The sequence below is a fragment of the Urocitellus parryii genome, chromosome 10 (genome assembly GCF_045843805.1).
Source record: "Urocitellus parryii isolate mUroPar1 chromosome 10, mUroPar1.hap1, whole genome shotgun sequence".
NCBI classification, from domain to species: Eukaryota; Metazoa; Chordata; class Mammalia; order Rodentia; family Sciuridae; genus Urocitellus; species Urocitellus parryii.
This window is the reverse complement of record NC_135540.1, coordinates 74,849,761-74,866,819: the sequence shown is the minus strand read 5'-3', so window position 1 is coordinate 74,866,819 and position 17,059 is coordinate 74,849,761. Positions and strand designations below refer to the sequence as shown.

At 36.2% G+C, this 17,059-nt stretch overlaps 1 protein-coding gene across 1 annotated transcript in view; it reads right to left on the bottom strand.

The window, feature by feature from the left end:
- The window catches only part of Arhgap24 (Rho GTPase activating protein 24), a 721,844-nt gene extending 706,661 nt beyond the window's left edge, over nucleotides 1–15,183 (bottom strand). The window contains exon 1 of the mRNA XM_077803271.1: nucleotides 15,118–15,183. The gene's annotated coding sequence lies outside the window, so the exon portion shown is untranslated. The remainder of the gene's footprint in view (nucleotides 1–15,117) is intronic.
- Between the last annotated feature and the right edge of the window lie 1,876 nt (nucleotides 15,184–17,059).

Sequence of the window (17,059 nt, the reverse complement as noted above, 5' to 3'; positions counted from 1 at the left end):
AATTACTTGTATACCTCCTGCCTCCCTTGTTATAATTTCAGTTATTTCACACACATAACCTTTCATTTATATTCCCTATTTCCTAGTTTTAGTAGTCTCTTAACAGATATTTGATGAAAAAGTGCATAAATAGACAAATGAATTAAATATGAATAATTGTAAACATCAGTGAGTACCCACTTACAAATATTTTTTTAGCTTTGCAAATTCAACTGGGCTACAAAGAGTTAAATGTATATACCATCATGTTCTCCTATCAGACCCTTATTAAAGAAATTCTACTCTCTTTTAATATAGCCTAGGATAGAATAATTTTAAAGCATGACCTTTTTATCTGTGTGCAACCGTAACGATTTTTTCTTTAACCAACCTTATAAATTGATCTTTCTTTTTGTTTTCCTTCTCTATAAGAATGTCATCCCACAGCACAACTGAAAACAAAAGAAAAAATGCTTGGAGCATTGAAGCACAAAGTTATTTTATGGATCTCCTTCCTCCTTTTTAGTCTTCAAGTTGGTAAAAAGAAAAAAAAATATATGTATATATATAGAACCCTTTGTGCTTTTCTTTTTCTTTCAGATTTTACACTGTAGTTAAATGGTTGGCTGCTAGAATGTTAATTCTTTATGCAAGCAATAAAGTCCACCACTGTTACCAGGAGCATCTTCTGCTGCTTCCCTCACACAGATTTGTGTGAACAGCTCTCATTCACACAGATGATTTTAATTCTTAGACTTCTGAATCTTATAATGTGTCAAACCTCCCTCCTTAGTTAGTATTCTCTACCAAAATGGTCTCACTTTTGACATTAGTATTGGGCAGTGAGGCCAAACACTATAAAGTATTATTTCTCCTAAATATGACTAGGCCCTTTTATGCTTCTCCATGTGTCACAGAATTAAGTTTATCTGGTTAACTATCTAGTGCTAAGAACATGGCACCTAGAATTGAACACAGTACCCTAGATGTGGACTGAAAAGTTTATGCATTCTTGATTTTATAAATATGTTCTACAATCCTTGTTTCTATGCACATATGTATTAATATAGCTTAAGAATATTTTTTTTGATTTGGGAGAAGGAAGAAGTCATGGTATACTAATAGAAACCAAGAATTTTTTACACAAATTTATTTTTATTAAATTTCATCTGTTTACTTTGGGGGCCAATGTTGCCTATTCAATAATATGTCTTTAATTTGTATTATTGACATAACAAAAATTCATTATTCCACTTGGATTTGAGTCACTTGAAAACTTGATGACACAAGTTCTTTAAGGAGACAATACCGTGTGTGCACTCAGAGCTTACCACAGTGTCTGGCAATAACAGGTTTTCAGCTTAAATTGAATGAATTAATTCTTGAGTGAATGGATATTATTTAACATTAAAGTTATTATAGTCCAGGCTCATCTACTTTCTTATGCTTCTTCCCTTTTTTCCCCTATTTCCCTGTCTCATAAAATGATACAAATTATCCTTTCATATTATCCAAATTGTCAGCTTTGGAGGCATTTTAGATTTCAGCTTTTCTCAATCATTTACTAACTTTCCAATCACAGTGTGGATTGCATCATTTTTGCCCTTTCCAGTCTAATTAGGGATGCTATTCCAATCCTTCATTAAGAAGACTGACATTAATAGCTTTTATTGCTAATGAGACACTTTTCTCATGATATTACAGAGTCCCCATTATGAATTATGTCTTGAATTACTGGAAGTATGCTATTTGCAGAGTATTCCCTTTTCCAGGAAAACCAACACAGTGGTAAATATGTTTGTTCAAACAGCTGCTTTCAACAGCAGGAATCGCACATGCCAACACAACAGTGAGCTGCCAACAATCCTCTGATAGTGTTCTGAATTCAGGGAGGAAGTCAAGGGAATTGTATGTAAATACCCTAAATGTGTATGTCTGTTTATCTATGTGAACGCCAAATGTCAGATATATTCCACATTCATTAACTAAGAGCCAATTGGGCCAGGCACTGTACTGTTGGCAAATATGAATGAGACACAATTTCTGTCTGAAATTCATAATCTTAGAAGAAAGACAGTTATATGGAAAAAATCCTAAATGAGTTATACGTAGTGATGCAAATAGGCTCAAAGCATAATAAGAAAGGTTGTCCAAGTACTGGGAATTTAGTGATAACATTTTAGAAAAAGGAAAAAGAATGATGGGATAGATAGATAGATAGATAGATAGATAGATAGACAGACAGATAGATAGATGGATGTGGTATTGGGTACTGAATCCAGGAGTGTTTTGGCATTGTATCCCCAGCACTTTGTTTAAATTTATTTGGATTTTGATATGGGGGTCTCACTGAATTGTCAAGGAAGGACTCAAACATATTATCCTTCTGCCTCAGCCTCCTGATTTTCTGAGATTACAGGCATGTGCCACTTGACTATCATGTTCTTCTATGTCTGTCTGAAAATAATATGTTCATATCACTTTAAATGTAATAGGACATATATGAATAACTAATGCTACAAAATTCATGGTGAATACAAAAGTAATGTTTTCAGCAAGGAAACAATTGCAAAAATAGAATGAACAACTTCAAGCCAGGAAGAGGAACAGTAAGCTATACCACTTTTACTCCCAACATAGCAATGATAGCTTCATATGGAAAGATGAAGCCAAAAAGACAGAGCTGGAACAAGATAAACATCTCTGTTTTAACCTGGCCTCCCAACAATGCCAGGACAAAAGCTTACTACTTTGTTAAGTGATAAAATCCCATGGAGCAGAAATACATAAAAAAAGAGGAAGGAGACAGGTAAAGGGAAAATCCAGTTTGAGGTATTAGGCATGACTGATAGATCATCTCCTATGATGATCTGAGATGTCAGATGGTAGACTTCCCAATCCACAGAGGAAAGAAGGCTCTCACCTCGCGGTAGTTAAAGCCTTACTGCACAGCCCTTTTACTCCTCTCATGCCCACTCACACATACTTCTAGGTTGTGCCTGCTATCAATACCTGCCTCTCTTCAACAAGGAATTGTAACACAGGGGGTGAGACCGTGCCTGGACCTGCTATCTGGTTGCACGTGTGTGAAGGTTGTTGACGTCTCCAAAGACAGTTGGTCAACAAAGCAGTGGCTGTGGCTAAAATGGATTACCAAAGGTTCCACAGATAAGTTGTGATGACAAGATCTAAAGTGTCTGAAATACCTAAGAGGTGTCTGATATCACTTCTGTGGATGTGAAATGCAAAGAAGTAAGCAGAAATAAAGCTACTGTCTACTGGGCTTGAATCTAGAAGCAGCGACCTCCATCGACCTCCATCATATGTGATAATGACAAACAGAAAATGCAAGATAGTGCTTAGCCCTAAGGAAAGAGAAAGAGAAGGAAACAGGATGGGGAAGCTGTAAACAGGGACTCAACAGTGACCATAATGTCTTATTTCTTAAATAAAAAAACTCTGAGACAAAAATGAAGAAATACTGCAATTTTTTAAAATTGAATGTTGGGTATATTGAGTGTTGTTATATATTATTCTGTTTAACTTTTTGTATGTCTAAAGGATAGCCTAATAAACAAAATTCACAAAATTAAAATACATGTGCATATTGAAATGGTGCTGGTCACTTTAACAGTGCTAATTATTTCCATGTAGAATGTGACATAGATATGTGTATCCTAGTGTTATATCTTAGCACATGATATTTTCTTTAGTTTATTTTTGTGAAAAATCAATATGATTTCAGGAATTATTTCTTGTCACAAAAAAATACCAAGAGCAGGAGATTTTATTGTGAAATATTTATAACTCAAGTAAATTTTTAAGACATCATTAAAGAAATTTAAAGAGTGGCTTGTATAGATCCTATTACCCAGTCCCTCTTTTTTGTCCAGTACAGAAACAACATGAGAACTCAGAACACCATTTCCAATTATTTTCTGCCTTCATATCTCTCCAAGGGTGTTTTGAAGTCATTCTCTTTAGAAGACTAAAGAAGTAGGAATAGAGGTGTAAGATGACCCTTCCAATATTGTTCTTCTATTTTCATGTTTTAGTATTCTAAATCTATGGAGACTCAGTTTTCCCTTTCGTCCTCAACTGTGCACTAAAAGGAGGATTTGCTTACCAACTAAAGAGCAATTAAATGTCTGGACATTTCTGCAGAACAGAACTCATTGAACATGGTGACCATTTAATCTGTCCAATCTCCTTTTGACAGCCCAAATCCGATTACTTTTCTCAGTAGAATACTCATCAGACCTCCTTGAGTTCTGGACAAATCAATCTCCCTGATTTCTTCAGACTTTCACAGCTAATCCTCGACCAGGTCTGCAGCAATACTTTTAAGCCTCTTTGACAACATGGAAGAAACAGAACTGTAAATATAATTAGTGACTCCTTCCTATATTTTCTACAAAACATTTCCTGCCCTGGAGGATTGTATGCTAGGAGCAAGCAAAGGAAGATGGAGGAATGGAAAAGGGAGAAAACAGGTACAATAGATGAAAATGATAAGGCCCATTACAGTGACTTTCAAGTTCTTTACAAACCAGTGGCATACCTAGAGTATTTAGCACACAGAGCTGGTGGCTTTTCAACAGTCTTCTACTCAATACAACAAAATTATCTCCAGTAATAATCATGAAATGGAATGAGCAATAGCTAGAAAAGATATAAAGACAGTGAATATTCTCTTTTATTAAATTTTGTGTATGATAGAATCTGGCCAGTTTCTTTTAAAAAGTAAATTTTAGTAAATGCAAACCATTCATATCTCCCAAATCATACTGATGCAATGTTTTATTTCCTTGATTGGTTCTTTAGTTCTAAAGAAATTACAAAATAAAAAGGAGAGTAACTTATAATTTTTAAAGATGTTTTTTGAATGTAAGACAACATCAATGTAAGAAGTATGAAACAAAAAAAGTCACATTTCATGGTCCCTGTTTTACTATTTGCACTGTAAACACAAATCCAAGTCTTCAGATAGGATGACAAAATTGAGATCACTCCAATGCTAATTCATTGTCCTTACACTTGCTGTGCCATCACTGTTTATCTTGAATGTGTTGCTTAAACACAGGAATACATGTTATTTATAGAGGTTGGAGACAAGCTATGCCTTGTGCAAGACAGAAGAATATCGACCCTTTACAAGCAAACGTTGGAAACAAGAAATGTCACTGATTTCACATATCAGAGGCCAATAGGATAAATGGAAATATTCTTTGTAGAATACAATGCAGAATACAATCTTTATTAAAGAATAAGTTTTAAAGATGTAATAATTTGAAGTTCAGAACCTAGACCTAGGAAAGACTTTGTTCAGGAAAAGTAATTGTTTAGAGTTGCCTATACCTGTTGATAATTTTTAATAATCAATAGCAACTCTCAACTTGGATGTGCAATGAAATCATCTAGGAACCTTTAAAAATTACTGATGCCTATGTTTTCCCCCAAGATATTCTGGTTTAATTAGCCCAATGTACAGATTGGCCAGAGAAAAGTTTTAAATATCTCCTCACCCTGACTCTTATGTGCTGCAAATGTTAAGATCCACCACTTTTAAAACTTATTTCTGTGTCCTTACTCTTAAGCTAAAGCCTAAAAAAAATTTCTGTTTTGGAGGGATTTAGACTTTTTTTTTTTAAGTCAGTGTTTTATTTCAAACCCACAAATTTTACATAGGTTATATTATTTAGAAGTAATTAAAAGAGTTATTTTGATTGACAGGAAACCACCCCTGCTAGCAATTCTGTATATTATACATGTAGAGAAGAAATTTCCACCTAGGCAGATTTGGGCTTGAATTATAACTGTGATGGCCATCGTAGTACATGGCTTGGATCGCCCTTCAAAAAATCTGCTCATAAGATCACCGTTGATCAGCACCCTTCTGCGGCCCCACATTTGGCTCCAACTTATAAGTCTCTACTTCCCTAGGGGCTGTACCTAACCAATGAGTCAGCATAGCAGGGGTATTAGAACTCGCCAGTGGTATGGTGTGTGTGCTGAGTGATCCCCAAAGAAAGGGTCCATTGTGGTTAAAGGCTTGGTCCCAAGGATGGTGCTATTGGGAGGTGGCAGAACCTTTGACAAGTAGGGCCTAGTAGGAGGACCTTAGGTGACTGTAGGTATTCATTTAGAAAGAATTATGGGACTTCAGTGTCTCTCTCTCTCTCTCTCTCTCTCTCTCTCTCTCTCTCTCTCTCTCTCTCACACACACACACACACACACACACACACACACACATTCCTATCCTGATATGCTACTATCTATTGCCCTCACCAGAAGGGGCCACCCAATTTGGACTTTGAACCTCCTAAACTGTGAGCTAATTAATAATTAAGTGTTTTCTTTTTATAAGTTAGTTGCTTAGTGTTTTGTAATGACATAAAGGTGACTAGTGCAGTTGTACTCCTCCAATAAGGTTCTTTTGCTTAGAAATTCCCAAGACATCGTGAATGAGACTTTCTCAGAACTCTGTGTGGTCTAAGGTTCTTCCTACCAAGTCCTCCTTCCTTCTGTCTCCTTTCCCAGATTTCAGTCCATATCCCTCCCCCTTTATCTTTCACAGGCATTTCCCTCAATATTCCTCTGGTGAATCTAATCTTATCCTCCTGTTCACTTATCAGAGGAACCAAATTGACACATGACTTTAACACCACCTGAGATTGTAACAGATAATGAACTTCCATAAGCTTTAGTATTTTCATCTGTTAAAATAAAAAGAATAAAAATTATAGGGGATATTGTGAGAATTGAATAAGTTATCAGTGAACACAGTAGTCCACTTCCTAGCACTCAGAAAAGAAGTTAATAGACACCAATATTCCTTCTCAACTTTTCAAAACAAGTAAATTTTTCTTGCATCATTGAGCATACTTTTCTATAATTTATATTTTATGTATTGTGGTTATTCATAGAATAGGGCACACGATGGGATAAGGGTTTCTAAAGACAAAGTGCAACAATAAATATCAGAGTAAAGGCATATTATCATATATGGGATATTATTCACTTGCCTTAAGACAGGTACACAAAACAAAATTATTATGGAAAATATATTTTGCTTATGTATATCTCATGTGAGATACACACACACACACACACACACACATTTGTTGAATTTATATGTGGTACCTTTTGTCTCCTAAATGATCTTCAAATTTAGAGCATACAAAAGCAAGGATGCATGACTGCCATCAATTAACATATCTGAACCTAGAGAAAGACCACTGCAGGTTTCTGCCCAGCTTCAAAAGTGTGTATCTTCAAGAAATCTTTCATAGTTCATGCAAATGCAGAGAGGATTGTTGCCCACCAAAACTTGCCAGCAAAACTTACAAATAAACAAACAGCACTATCAAAAAAATTGGTGGGGAAGGAAGAGGGGAAATAGAGAATTGTATTACCTATTGCTCCAAACTATAATATAAAAAACTGAATTTAAAATTTAGTCAGTTCTGCTTTAATGCAACATCTGCATTCCTCAAAATTATTGTGCTATGTAATATCACACAATAAAAATTACAGAGCTTAGGAGAAAATGGGGTTAGTGTCACAATACTCAAAAGAATTTCAGCCATACCACTATATGTACACACATACATATCCACACCAGGAATATATAACAGTTCATTAGGTGGCAGATTTTAGGTGGTTCTAATTGTTGTAGTTTCTTTGTAATTTCTTACTTTTTTGTTTTAAAATTATAGAGCCCATCAATTTTTTATAACCCATTAAATCATTCACCAACTATTTATAATCTCCCTGATCCAGAAATTGGATTTATATGCGGACTATAAAATTTGAGTACAGATCCTCTTGTTTAACCCTCTTTTAACAGTCTTTTCATATTAACCACCTCAACAGTTCTAGTTGTTTTCTTTATGCATTTGATAATATATATAAATTTTATTTTTTTACACATATTCATAAATTTTTGAACATGAAGTTGATTATACTATGCCATCTATGACTTCCTTTTTCTAATTTAATAATATAATCAGGAAATTTTGTCGAGTCACTTTGTCTAAAGATCCTTCATTTAAAAAAGAAAAACAGTCAAAAAAAATATGCTAGTGCAGTTTATACACATGAAATGGTTATGAAATACACAAATACCACAATAAATATGGCATTGAATATTGAAAAAGAACTGAATTTGAAGAAGACTTTCAGCTTAGGAGCTATGAAATAGTGGAAAAAGGATTATCTGAAAGTTCTAATGAAAGACATCGGTGGGTGTGGCTCAGAACACAAGGTGAGATGTCCATACAGGTAGATATTTGAGATGTATGTATGTTGGTGAATTGCTATGCAGCTGGGTTTGGCTAGCTGCAGTTTACTGAACTTACCTACAGATTCTCTCAAATTTGTGTCATGTTCAAATATCATTTGGGTTAGAACAATTCATGTTTTACTATATAGGAATCCATTGACTATAAGTCCCATTAGGAATTTTTTTTTCATTGAGAGGAAGCACTTTACTAAGACTTAAGAGAATATATCACTGACCCAAACATTTGAATATCATGGCAACATAACAAGTTGTTAGTTAATTCTCTAGATAAATGTGTGTACAGTAAATTTATATAGAAGTAGATGGACAGAAAAAATGGTTCTGTTTTTGAAATGGTGATTTAATGTTTCTTTTTTAAACTAATAATTACCTATCAAATAATTTCTTAATATTATAGTCAAGGAAAACAAACAGGTAAATTAACTTCTCTTTGGTTCCAAAACATATGTATTTTTTTTTTTCATATGTAGAGTTCATGTTGTAAGACTTTTTCTATGGCCAAGCTTTCAACTTGATCAGGGTCTCATGCCTCAACAGGGTACATTTCATATGAATCTAGTTACCTCCTGGCTTCTAACACTAATCCTTAAGAGAACCAAACCAACTTCTGGTCCCATTTGAACATTCATTAAGTTGGTGAACATAGACTGAGGTTTAGAAAGATCATTCAACACTCCACAGGCTCAATTTCGTTCAGAAAGAATAGAACAAAGCTTTAAAGTTCCTACCAAAGGCTTCTGATAGAAAATTGTGGACTTGGAATTGCAGTCCATTTGCACAGAATGTAACAGCTAAAGCTGTACCTTCACATGGTATTTTATAAGGTTGCCAAGTGCTTTCACAGCTACCTAATTTAACGTAATTACATGTCCCTTATCATTGTGTGCTGCAAATCTTTTTCCTATTCATTCAGGGTTGCCCCCTCCCACCCATATTATTTTAAATCTTTCTGGCCTACCTTTAGAAAATGAGACTTATCCAAGCATTTCCAGGTTTTACATGGTGAGGGTGAAGAGATCTGTCACAGTTAATGTATGTAAAGACCTGGGCAAAATTTGGCAGCAGTATTAAAATTGCTGATCCATGAGTTGAGCTATTTGACTGGCGAGCTTCTCGGTTACTTAGAAAATATAAGTCTCTTGTGTTCATTTGTTCAGTTTGTTGTTTTTTTTTTTTTTTTTTCATTCTGGAGAATGAAACTGGTTCAAAGGAGACCACAGGGGAGAAATCTAATCAAGTCTTAATAAGGGGGACTAGAACTTTAGTCCTTTGCTTTCCATGAGAACAGATCTGTCCTAAATACTTCTAGCTCCTTGTGCACAAAAATGGAGTGCGTTATCTGACCGGGGAGTTTCCTAGCTGAACATCAGTACAGCAGTACTTTCTGCCCTCCTTGTTCTCAAGACCCAGCTAACTACAGAGTGCGGATGCTCAGTTCTGCTATTCTAAGAAAAATTGAGAACGGCCTCTGCTTTTGCCTACAATTTATTTTTAATTCTAATTTGTTATGTATGACAGCAGAATGCATTACAATTCATATTACACATATAGAGCACAATTTTTCATATCTCTGGTTGTACACAAAGTAGAGTCACCCTATTCATGTCTTCATACATGTACTTAGGGTAATGATGTCCATCTCATTCCACCTTTCCATCTCTTTCCTACTCCCATGCCTCCTATCTTGCCTTCCCTCCCCTCTGCCCTATCTAGAGTTCATCTAATCATCCCATGCTCCCCCAACCCCATTATGAATCAGCCTCCTTATATCAGAGAAAACACTCAGCATTTGGTTTTTTGGGATTGGCTAACTGCACTTATCATTTTTTTCTCCAACTCCATCCATTTACCTTTGCCTACAATCTTGAAGTTCAATTCAAATAAGTATTAGAATATGGTGCCTTGAACCAGGAAAATTGAGAAATAGACATGGGGTGTGATTTGGGTGGTAAAAATAACATTGCATACTAAAAGACTGGGTCAGGTCAGAGGGTGTCTGTTGTTGACTTTGGTGGTTTGTAGGTGCTTACAAGGCACCTTGCAACTGCCATTTCATAGTTGTGTGGTGGGCTTATAACCAATGCAGCCTAAGCAGCAGCTTTAGACCTTGGGCTTTAAAGGAATAGGTTACTAGAGGGTTTTAAATTTGGTGGAGGCTGCAGTTTAGGTGGCTGGTCCACAGGTCTGTGATTATTTGTATGCAGGGAGAGGCTGATTTTCCATACACTGAGGTTCACAAGACTTAAACAAAGTCACATGGGCTCCAGAGACCCTCAGAAGCAGGCAGCTACAGTACAACCACAGACTTCCCACTCTTCACTCTTACAAACAATAGGTGAAATAATTTTCATTGCTTTTATATGTTTCTGAACTGTGAATGTAGGAACTATATTTAAAGTATACAAGCATTCAAGTCCAAAACATATTTTTAAACACCCCTATGTGAGGTTCTAGCTAAAACTGTTTTGTGTCAGATACATTGTCTTGATGAACACAGGACAATACCCATTCTCAGCAAATCTCCTGATGACAACAAGCTTCAAGAAATAGCAAAAGGCAGTACAATTTCAGAAATCTGCTGAGGGTCTTTCTCCAGTTGGACTGGGTGTGATCTGGAGAAAGAGGTCCTAGAGCTAAGTTGTTTCATAGCAAAAACAATGGATCCACCACCATACTATGGCAGAGGAGAAATTGGAAGACATGTCTCTAGACAGAACCCACATTAAATCACATCAGGATGCCCAAAACACATGGCCCAGTGGTTTGCCAAATAATGCAGAAATGTTTGCAAATTCCTAAGCTTGACCAGCATGACTCAGCTATCCCATTTTAGAAGAGTCCATGTGCATAAATAGATTTTCCCCCAAGATCTGGTAATTACTTAGTGCTAAAGGGAATATCCTTAAAGGGGGCTTCTTCCAATTGAATTCAAGCTCTCAAGTTGTAAATTCTGAAAAATTGGCATGGATGGAGTAGCATCTCAATCAGACTTACAATCAACACCGTCCACCCTATTCTTAGATGTCAATGAATCTCTTCTAGAAGTCCTGACATCATTGATACCAGGTTAGAGAACACAATTTCCCCCGTCAAAACTGTTCTCAGGGCTGGGGATTAGCTGTTTTCTAATTTTGGTGGAATAGGGCCCATGCCATAATAATCCTGTAAATCCCTTTTTGAAAACGAATCACATTAGAAATTTGGCATTGAATTAATGCAGTTTCTGAAGCTGTGTGGGAACTACACCCATTCTGTGAGAAATAGTCCAGGCTGCAGCTGCCCAAGGAAACTCATTTTCTCCAATAACGGAGGAGAACTCCTTACTGACAACTAATCAGAATAAGTAATTGGAAGGAATGATTTTTTTCCCACTAATTTCATTGAAATCACAAAGGTGAAACAATTTGAGTCTGGGGTTTTATTCACTTGAACTATAACATTCAAAATAACTTCAACTAGCAATTTAATGTTTGTGGAGGAATTTAATAATGGGCATAGATTTATATGTAAATTCAGAAATTCCAGTTTTTGTCATGTTATTATTGGAATAGCTTCATGTGTTCATTTACTATCGTTGCAAATCCTCTAATAAGTTTGGACAATGAAGTTGGATAAAATTCGGGTTGAGAATATAAAGGGGAGAGAATTTTCAGCTTTATTATAGATTGACTTTTTACACATGTCTAAGAGAAAAGGATTTCTCTCTCACCAGTGGTACTAGGCAGATCCACCCAAAATCAGACATTGGTGGTAGGACAATAACCTCAGGATGATGGAAAAGTCTGCTTTGATAGACTGCAGATTTGACCTCTAAGACAACAGCAGCAATCTGCTTTCCACAGACTTGATGGTTAGGCTCCATTAGGTAAAAAATCTCAAGACTTTCTAGAGGCTGGGGTTTGTGATAATTCTTTACCGCCCTTGAATTTTCTCTAATGGAGTTTTCCCAAAGTTTTTCATCTTAGAAAGTGAATCTGTTACTGGACTAATGTGTATGGGAAAAGAAATAGGTAAGTGTAGCTCAGCCCTTTCTCCCTACATTCCTGAGGGAGCCAGCTGCTTTTAGAAGGTACATAGGCTCCAGCATGAATTTAGGTTCAACAGGATCAGTCTCCTACCAAGAAGGTTCCAAGTAGACTCTGGAAGACCCTGTTGTTTGGTATTAGGATCCCATTATTGTCCCATCCTTAGGTTCATTCTCCAATATTAGTCTCATTACTCATAAAGGATAAAGGTGATATTTGATCTCTTTGCTCTCCATCTGTTTTCCCATAAAGATGATAGATAGATAGATAAAATTGAAGTTGTGTGTGTGTATGAGAGAGAGAATGAGAGAGAGAGAGATCAAGGCAGGCAAACCAAGGCTGTCATTTTTTGGGCTTGCATAAGGATATATAAGGTAAAAGAGGAAGATTCTCTAATGATAATAGTCCAGTAAGGTAATAAAGGGAAGTCTAGATCCAGGGTTTGAGAGTTATAGATCTACACCAAAAGAAGCCTCAGAAAAACCTTGCTTCCCTCAAGTTTCCAAATGAAAAAGTATAAGCAGAAAATAAGTCCAGGGTTTCCAATTTCACATTCGCTCAGGTATATGTCTATAAACTTGAGAGATTAACAATATAATATGTCTTGAAGTTTATGAAGAAAAAATCAAAAGCAGAAGCACAGATGCAGGTGTTGGCAGTGGTGATCTGTACAATGCCTAGGAAGGTGAACCACCTTTCCCTATCTCCCTCATCAGCACAACTTCAGCATCTGTTCCCAGGATGAAACATTCAATATGGTCACCTACAAACTCACAATGGACAGAATGAGAAGTGAGAAGGCTGAAGAAAATAAAGGAATAGGAAATTAAGCAGGGAATTTTCCCAGTACCAACCAATTAATCTCATAAAGCCCATTTTGGTGGCCACACTGACAGAGACCATGGCAACATTTTTATGGGCTTCTACAGTTAAGGGCACTCTTTCTGTATGTCTCTGATGTAAGCAAACAGATGCCACTCTTTCCTATAAAACAAAAACAAAACAAAAAATCTAAAGCTTAGTCATATCCTTAAGGACATATAAGGTTTAGCCAAAGGAAGCCACTGGCCACAACTAGGAATGGCAGAAAGAACCAGAGTGATAAAGCCCCACCTTCACCTTTCCTATAATTAAATGTTCTTTTCTATAGTCCATGCTTTCATACCGTTGGAAAATTTAAATAGGTATTTCCTCCATGAAAACTCAGCCCAGACATTATAACTCCCTTTCTGATCCATTGTATGGACCAATTCATCCAACTGAATAGAAGAGGATAAATTTGACTTTCCTTGCTCCCTTAATATTAACAAGGAGAAATCTCAACTCCATTTTATTTCTCTCCTCAAGTGAACTTAAGTAAAATAATAATAATAATAATAACAATAATAATAATAATCTATATTAATGAAAAAGATGGATAGAAAAATAATTTTTCAAATTTTAGTGCTACTCAACTACAACCAGAATCAAATTATCTGAACAGGAGTTGAAATATGGAATTGAATAGTATCAGAACATCCTGGCCCCTGCACCTCTCCCACCAAATAGCTTTCTAACCTAAACAGCAGTTTGAAAAGATAAACATGCAAACAAATCAAAGACGGTGGATTAACACTAAAAATTAAAGTAGGCTAAGAGGAGAATGAAAAGGTTCTGTCTGACTGACATGATCTCTTAAAGTTGTAATCAAGCATATTTGAGCATGTGGAGTGTGATACACACACACACACACACACACACACACACACACAGAGAGAGAGAGAGAGAGAGAGAGAGAGAGAGAGAGAGAGAGAAGCCATTGCCATGAACACATTCTAGTTTAATCACCGTGTCCACTCCAGACTGTTGATTAGTTCCCTTGGCTATGAAGAACTCAAAGGACTTGACCCTTGGACTCTTCCCGTTAAATTTTGTCTGAAACTTTTCAATCATTTTTTATTAATGCAAAACAAACTAGAAACACTTTACCCAAACTCTAATATTTAGGAACTAATATGAAGTGGGAGGAAAAATCCCCCTGGAAGCTAACTTGTCTCTCAGGATCAAAAAATGAGACCCTCACTTTTTGTATAGTATGCTTTTATTGGAAATCTAGAATTTTTGTAGGTGTCCCTTATATTTCTTTCTCTCACCCAACTATTGACAATCTTCTTCCAGCTCTATCATTACCTAGAGGTCAGCTGAAAAGACAATAGTTAATCTGCAGAAATCTTTTGACAAAACCCATGCTGTCTATGTTTCATCCTTAGGTAATTGGCTCCACCAAGACGCACTTGCCATTGAATAGAAGCTTCACACTACAGGCTGGTTTTCATAATTAATGCCGACACTTAATACAACCTCTTGTTGGAATAATTTGCTTTAAATCCGGAGTAACAAAAAACGAAGGTCACCTACTTAATTTATCTGTACCTCACCACCTGAATATTTTTGTGACCTTTGGATCATTGAAATATCATCTTTCAGAGGACAAAAATAATGCAAGAAGATCTTCCTTATACCAAACCTTATAGTAAAGACTACCAAAGACAGCATAAAATCATTATCCCAAACTTAAAACAACAGCTACCTAGTAAAAACACAGCACACACACTGAAACCAGCTTATCTCTCATAAGAAAGTCATACAGCCTCACAATTTTGTTTGGTAACAAATATTCTCAGCTTTTCCCTTACAGAATTGATAGAAATATTTACTGAAAGACAAGACTAGGATTTTATCTGAATCAACTTTTGTGGCTTACCTAAACTATTGCTATTTACTTCCAACACAAACGATAAATGAGTAAATTGTACCCAGATACTCACAGTGGAGATCTCGGTTCTAGCCCCTGACATCAGACGTCGCGGCTGCAGACTGAACGCTACTGTAAGAAGGCACTTTTATTTTCCTTACAAAGTAGCGCCCTCTAGTGGCTTTTCAGAAATTATTAAGGCATGCACACCAAGTATATGACATAATTTGTTTACTATCAAGTTACACAGTGTCAAAACGCTCAGGTGAGATCAAAAGCTTGTTCTGGGCCCTTCAGAAAGCATATTCCAACCTCTTTCCATGCTTCTCTAGGGGAAAGATATTTAGAACAGAAAAAAGATATTTAGAACAGTTCCTATTTCACATCTATAAGGGGCCTGTGATTAAAATATACCTTTCCCTGGCAATACTCTATTATTTTCCGATGATGATGATTCTAGCATCATCACTGCTATTAATGTTAATAGAAAAGTTGTCATTCACTATACACCAGCTTTGTATTCATGTTCTGCCTGTTTCACTCCATTTAAAACTCACTATGAGTATATAATAACCTAAGCTTGATCCTCATCTTCTTTCATCAAATGAAATAGTTAGTAGAGGCCCATATGTATAATGTAAGTTGTCTGAGTTCAATTGCTTAAGAGGAGATGAAGAAAGACTGAGAGTCAAATCTATCTTTATGTATTTTGCAAGAACTCTCAGTTTTGATTTCGACAAGCAAAAATTTTCAGTACTTTTAAAAAAATATATTTATATTTTTAGTTGTAGTTGGACATAATACCTTTATTTCACTTATTTATTTTTATGTGATGCTGAGGATCGAACCCAGGGTCTCATGCATGCAAGGCGAGCGCTCTACCGCTGAGCCACAACCCCAGCCCCTTCAGTACTTTTTGCATGAATCCAGCCTCTAAAGCATTAGGCGGAATTTTCAGCCTACATTGTACTAGATTCTAATCATGAGAATGTGAGTGGAAGCATGGATACCACTTGCATGCCCTGTCCATGAAAATCCTCCCTTTTGTAGTCTTCCATATTCCTTTGCCCTCAGGGACAGTGGATTGGAGATGGTCCACAGTTAACCTGGGAAACCATGTATTACAGATAACAGAACAACAAGACAGAAGGAAGGTGCCTGGCCCCTAGTCACAGTTTTGAGGAAATGCACCTGACAATTAGGAACATCTGTTTTACCATTTAGGTGAAGTGTGAAATTGACTTCCATAAATTTTGAATCATACAGTTTTGCATTTCTTGGTTACAGCAGCAAGAATTCCATCTTCATTAATGGCATCACAGAAAATGTAACAAGTTTAAAATAGGTTTATCTCCATTTAACATAGTTTAAAACCAAGGTTCAGATAGTTAAATAACTATCCCAACTATGCACAACCATAGAATTCAAACTGAATCCAACTCAGAGCTCTTCAAAACACATGCTTTTTCCTCTGATTTATAGTAACAGCCCATCACTTTGTCTCTAAATAGTGACAAAACTAGCATGTTCCTTTGTACCAGTTCACTTAGTTATGCTGTAGTAACAAATGACTCCAAAATCTGAGTTTTTCATGGTGATATTTACTTTTCATGTACATGTGTGTGTCCACCTCAGTTCACAGTGAGTGTCTTCCTCATCCTGGGCCCGAACTGAAGGAGCAGCCCTTATTTCCATCAGATGTCATAGAAAGAATAATGGTGGTACTGCATGATAGTTATGAGAGCTTCCATCAGGAAGTAGTCTGTGTTGCTTCCACTCATGTTCCATTGGCCCAGCAAGTCATTTAACCATATTTGGTATCAATGGGATTGGGAAATATAATCCTTTTACATAGAAGTGGGAAAACAATTGAGAAAAAGAACACATTCAACCATGCCCTCACTTCCCTTCTAATTACACTGTAAAGTTTCCACTCACATGATCATACCCAAGTACAATGTAGGCTGGAGATGCAGTCTGTGCTTAAGAGGCAAAGGAAACAGATTTGGTACAGT